This window comes from Perissodus microlepis, chromosome 3 (genome assembly GCF_051167445.1).
Source record: "Perissodus microlepis isolate ML-2025 ecotype Zambia chromosome 3, ASM5116744v1, whole genome shotgun sequence".
NCBI classification, from domain to species: Eukaryota; Metazoa; Chordata; class Actinopteri; order Cichliformes; family Cichlidae; genus Perissodus; species Perissodus microlepis.
This window is the reverse complement of record NC_140463.1, coordinates 1,863,699-1,869,520: the sequence shown is the minus strand read 5'-3', so window position 1 is coordinate 1,869,520 and position 5,822 is coordinate 1,863,699.

The following is a 5,822-nucleotide window of genomic DNA, read 5'->3' as shown; positions in this document are numbered from 1 at the left end:
CACCTCATTTCTTTGACCTTTAACATGAGTTAGCTTAGCTGGCAGAGCAGCTGGCAGAGCAGCTAGCAGAGCAGCTAGCTCTGCTGTCTGTCATTTGAAGGCAGTGGACTTGTTAGCGTAGCTAGCAGGCTGAAAGAGGCTAGCAAACTGTGTGAACACTTTGTAAGAGGTGAGCAGTAAAGAGAAGGATAAGGAGCTCCTCCAGATGCTGATAATGCACTTAACCTGATTTTAGTGCTTGTTACATTATACTGTCCACTTCCTGCTGTGACAAAACAAATTTCCCACGCGTGGGACTAATAAAGGTTATCTTATCTTATGTGATGTTCAGTCGAAAACAATTACTTAAATTAACATTATTATTATTAGTAGTAGTATTAGTATTATTATTATTGTTATTATTATTATTATTATTATTGTTATTATTATTATTCTTAGTAGTAGTAGTAGTATTATGTGTTTATTATTCCTACCAAGGCTCCCTACTGTAGTGGTTTGCACATTTGATCTAAGGTTATTGTGTCCCTGCAAATTCAACAATGGGCCTCAATGCAAAGCATCAAACAAATATTTTTAATATCAAGTCATGCGACCTACTGGGTGAATCACCGTAGCTCTGACAGTGAAGCACACTCATTTTTATTGGTAGTCACCTTGTAAGTGCTTTTAACTTTCATTGATGAGTAAAACCTTCAGTAGAAACATTTGGGAGCAGTGAGTGAATAAACAGTCTGACAGCAGCAGCAGGGATGATGCTGTCATAGTTTAATGTCTGTCTGCACTCAAACAGTGAAGAGCAAAAAAAAAAAGGACTTTAATGGTCCTGGGTCCCTTTGACCCAGCACTTTGAGTTCCTTGTGTTTTGGTGATGTTTTGTATTATGGTTTATGTTCTGGTTCATTTGAGTTTCTTATACTTCCTGTTTAGTTCCTTGATCATTAGATTCCCCCTATGTCTCTGTGTTTGTGTGAGGCCTGGTGCTCCATTCTATATTTCCTCAGCCTGTCATGTCTCTCTTGTCTCCTCTTTCCCTCGCTCACTCTCGTCTGCCTTTCCTCCACTCCTCTGACAAGCTGACGTGTCAGTGTTGCGTTCCTTTGTTTGCTGTTTTATTGTGAAAGTCTTGCATTCTTTGTTCAGTGTGTTTCATTTTTCCTGTGAAGGTTCTCAGTCATCCAGGTCATCGTAGTCTAAGGAGCTTGGAAAGAAAAGCGTCTGGACTTCTGTAAGTTGATTGAAGATGTTTCACCGTTATATTCGGGTCCTACCAGTAAATCGGTGTGTGTGCAGTTCTCTGCAAACTCAGCAGGAATAATTAGTGTGAAGCTTTAACTCTGCTGATCCTCTTTGAATCATGGATCAGCTGAAATGTTTAAAATGTTGTTCACACGTGTTGAACTGACTGAAGCTTCCAGTCACAGTGAATCAGTGTGTGTCAGTGAATGCATCGTGTGTGCTTCACGGCTCCATCTAGTGGACTGATAGTAGAGCAGCTGATGGCAGCTTCCTCTGCCTCACACTGCTGTCTGACTGCATTCAGCTGACACTGAGATGAAGCAGGAAAGAAGCAGCTGATATTTGGACAGCACACAGTTGATGTGCACATGAATGATTTGTGTTTCCTCTGCAGGTGAAGGTAGAAAGTGTGTGTGAGCTGATGTGAATTGAGCAGCATGGATCAGTGTGAGGACAGAGAGGAGGGAGTCCCTCCCTCTAAAACCACTCTGTGTGGGGAACATGAGAGCCAGACCAAAGCTCAGAGGTGAGATGACCATCTCTAACTGTCCATGACTCTTCTCCATGTCACAGCTCAGCACTCACATCACTGCTCCATCATTATTCACAGAAACCCACCTGGACCTCCACCCAGCTCTGTGTCCTTACAGAGTGACTGGTCTGCAGAGCGTCCCATTAGCTTTAAAGTCTATTTGGTGTCCGATTTAAATGAACTGCTCGATGATGTTTCCTGGTCTCATGACTCATGACTGTGTTTACTTGTGGGTGGCGCTCTGTTCTTACACTGCCAACACTAGTTTGGAGTTTCCTTCTGCTCATGAGGCGTATACAGGGAGTGCAGAATTATTAGGCAAGTTGTATTTTGGAGGAATAATGTTATTATTGAACAACAACCATGTTCTCAATGAACCCAAAAAACTCATTAATATCAAAGCTGAATGTTTTTGGAAGTAGTTTTTAGTTTGTTTTTAGTTTTAGCTATTTTAGGGGGATATCTGTGTGTGCAGGTGACTATTACTGTGCATAATTATTAGGCAACTTAACAAAAAACAAATATATACCCATTTCAATGATTTATTTTTACCAGTGAAACCAATATAACATCTCCACATTCACAAATATACATTTCTGACATTCAAAAACAAAACAAAAACAAATCAGCGACCAATATTGCCACCTTTCTTTGCAAGGACACTCAAAAGCCTGCCATCCATGGATTCTGTCAGTGTTTTGATCTGTTCACCATCAACATTGCGTGCAGCAGCAACCACAGCCTCCCAGACACTGCTCAGAGAGGTGTACTGTTTTCCCTCCTTGTAAATCTCACATTTGATGATGGACCACAGGTTCTCAATGGGGTTCAGATCAGGTGAACAAGGAGGCCATGTCATTAGTTTTTCTTCTTTTATACCCTTTCTTGCCAGCCACGCTGTGGAGTACTTGGACGCGTGTGATGGAGCATTGTCCTGCATGAAAATCATGTTTTTCTTGAAGGATGCAGACTTCTTCCTGTACCACTGCTTGAAGAAGGTGTCTTCCAGAAACTGGCAGTAGGACTGGGAGTTGAGCTTGACTCCATCCTCAACCCGAAAAGGCCCCACAAGCTCATCTTTGATGATACCAGCCCAAACCAGTACTCCACCTCCACCTTGCTGGCGTCTGAGTCGGACTGGAGCTCTCTGCCCTTTACCAATCCAGCCACGGGCCCATCCATCTGGCCCATCAAGACTCACTCTCATTTCATCAGTCCATAAAACCTTAGAAAAACCAGTCTTGAGATATTTCTTGGCCCAGTCTTGACGTTTCAGCTTGTGTGTCTTGTTCAGTGGTGGTCGTCTTTCAGCCTTTCTTACCTTGGCCATGTCTCTGAGTATTGCACACCTTGTGCTTTTGGGCACTCCAGTGATGTTGCAGCTCTGAAATATGGCCAAACTGGTGGCAAGTGGCATCTTGGCAGCTGCACGCTTGACTTTTCTCAGTTCATGGGCAGTTATTTTGCGCCTTGGTTTTTCCACACGCTTCTTGCGACCCTGTTGACTATTATGAATGAAACGCTTGATTGTTCGATGATCACGCTTCAGAAGCTTTGCAATTTTGAGACTGCTGCATCCCTCTGCAAGATATCTCACTATTTTTGACTTTTCTGAGCCTGTCAAGTCCTTCTTTTGACCCATTTTGCCAAAGGAAAGGACGTTGCCTAATAATTATGCACACCTGATATAGGGTGTTGATGTCATTAGACCACACCCCTTCTCATTACAGAGTTGCACATCACCTAATATGCTTAATTGGTAGTAGGCTTTCGAGCCTATACAGCTTGGAGTAAGACAACATGCATGGAGAGGATGATGTGGACAAAATACTCATTTGCCTAATAATTCTGCACTCCCTGTAGTGGCTTTGTCCTGTTTTAAGATCATACATGTAAAATTGTTTTCTGACCTGCATCGATCAAGCTGCTCAGGGTCCGTGGTTACCATGGTTACTGCATAAGCAGCTGTAATGTAAACAGCTGGCACAGCGGAAACCTACTGGCAGCATGAGTGTTTATGTTTGTCATTGCAAAAGAACCGTCTGAATGGTTAACTGAAGTTAACTTGGATAAATTATAGTTAAGGAGTATCACAGATAACGCCCATGTGAGCTGTGTGACTGTTCACCACGACACTGAAATCAGTAGGCTATTACTGAAATACAAGTGCTATATCATAAACTATGATATAAATAGGGAGGTCCTATTAACATGTTTAGTTTTAAAGGACACCTTCCTGCCTTTAGTCTCATTCATGAGCAGTATTAGTTTCTTCTAACATCCAGAAGTCTGCACCATGTGTTTCATAGTTTGTAACAAACCTTTGACAGGTAAACATAACGAAAAAAAGAGAGAAAAATCACACAAATTATATGTTAACCTCGTTAATTTTTAGTTAAGTAAACTCTAAAAATTCTAACAGACAGCTGGTGCTTAGAATACAGTTGAGTTACTATTAAAAACAGATGATATAATATTTCTGTCCAGGTTGCAGTCTTTATGATGAACAAGCTGTTGCAAACTCTGCTCCTCTCAGTGGAAATGTGCCTTCTCTTTCCTCTTTGTAGAAAATATTTTAAAAGTCAGTTTAATTTCAAAATTCACTGTTAAATCCAAAACACACCAGATAAAGAAAAGCGAACGGTTCAGTCTAACACAAAAGTAAACCATTTCTGCTTTTTAATATCTTGAAAAAAAAGGTCACATTTCACTGTGTGTTATACCTGTATAACCATGCACGAGACAAATAAAGGATCTTGATTCTTGAATACCTAAAAAATTCAACTGACATGGTGTCCAATATGTGCCAAAATTAAACATTTTTGTACAACGTCTGAATACTTATGTATTGACAGTGCTGTAATTTTTCACTTTAGAAACATAAATCTTTGCACAGATGATGTTTATATGTTGGTTACTGAATTTCTGGAATGAAATATGAGCTGAAGCATATTTTTAAAAGGGTTATATATAAACTTATCTTGTGCAGAAAAATGCGCTGACATTGCGTCATATCGAGCACCGTCTGCCCAGTCAAACTGTGACTATCACCAGGTAACGTGGACGTGTTTCTTGAATTAGCAGCAGGTGTTAAACAGCTGACAGATGAGGAGGAGGACGCATGCAGATAAACTGAGGGCCTGTTGAGCTGATCGCTGGTGTCATTAGAAAAATGTCAGCTTGTTCTTTATGTTACAGAAGCACAGAGACACAAGACCAGGTGGAAAGAGACGATCGTTCGGTGAAAACAAACCAGTAAATGTAACCGTGGCAGCGTTAACTCTGCCCCCTGAGTTTGATGGGTGAGGCTGACAGATCAAATTAATTCAGAGTGAGAGCTGAAGGGGACAAAAGTGCCAAAATGAATTAAATAAATACATCATTAAATAATTAACCAACACGTAACAAAAGCTACGGTGGTAAGTCACATGCCTCTACCAATCTCAGTCAATCTCCTAGCATAAACCCCCTTAAGGATTTAACTGACGTCAAAGTACAACCTGTGCCATAAGTTTGGAAATCCACCCTCAGAACTATGGGGATTTGGACTCACATTTGCACAGGAATGCACATGGCTGGAGATCACTACTCCCCCTCATTCCTGGAGAAAGAACATGCCCAATGCTCCTCGGACTCGTGCTACGGCACCAACATGCTATCCATCCAGCAAAAAAGTTGTTTTTGAGTTAAGTGTCTACGTATGAGAGCGGCTGAGGTGAATATCAATGGACAGACATATCTTCGGCCTGTTGCCAGATTAAACAGACTCTCAGTCTGGGAGGATGATGAGGACTGCAAACCCAATGATGTTTAGACTTTAGGTTGAAGAGCAACTTTACTGCTTAAATTTGGGGGCGGCTGTGTTGGAAAGTCTTTCAGTTGCATCGCTATAAGTGTAGTGGTCATTTCTGCCGATAAATTCAACTTTGTTCTCACTGTTTGCTACAGTGGTGACGTCACATGCTTTCACAACTATTCTTCAACTAAGCCCCAAACCACATGATAAACCATAACCATAACTATTTCAACATTCTGGCCTTCAACCTAATTAATT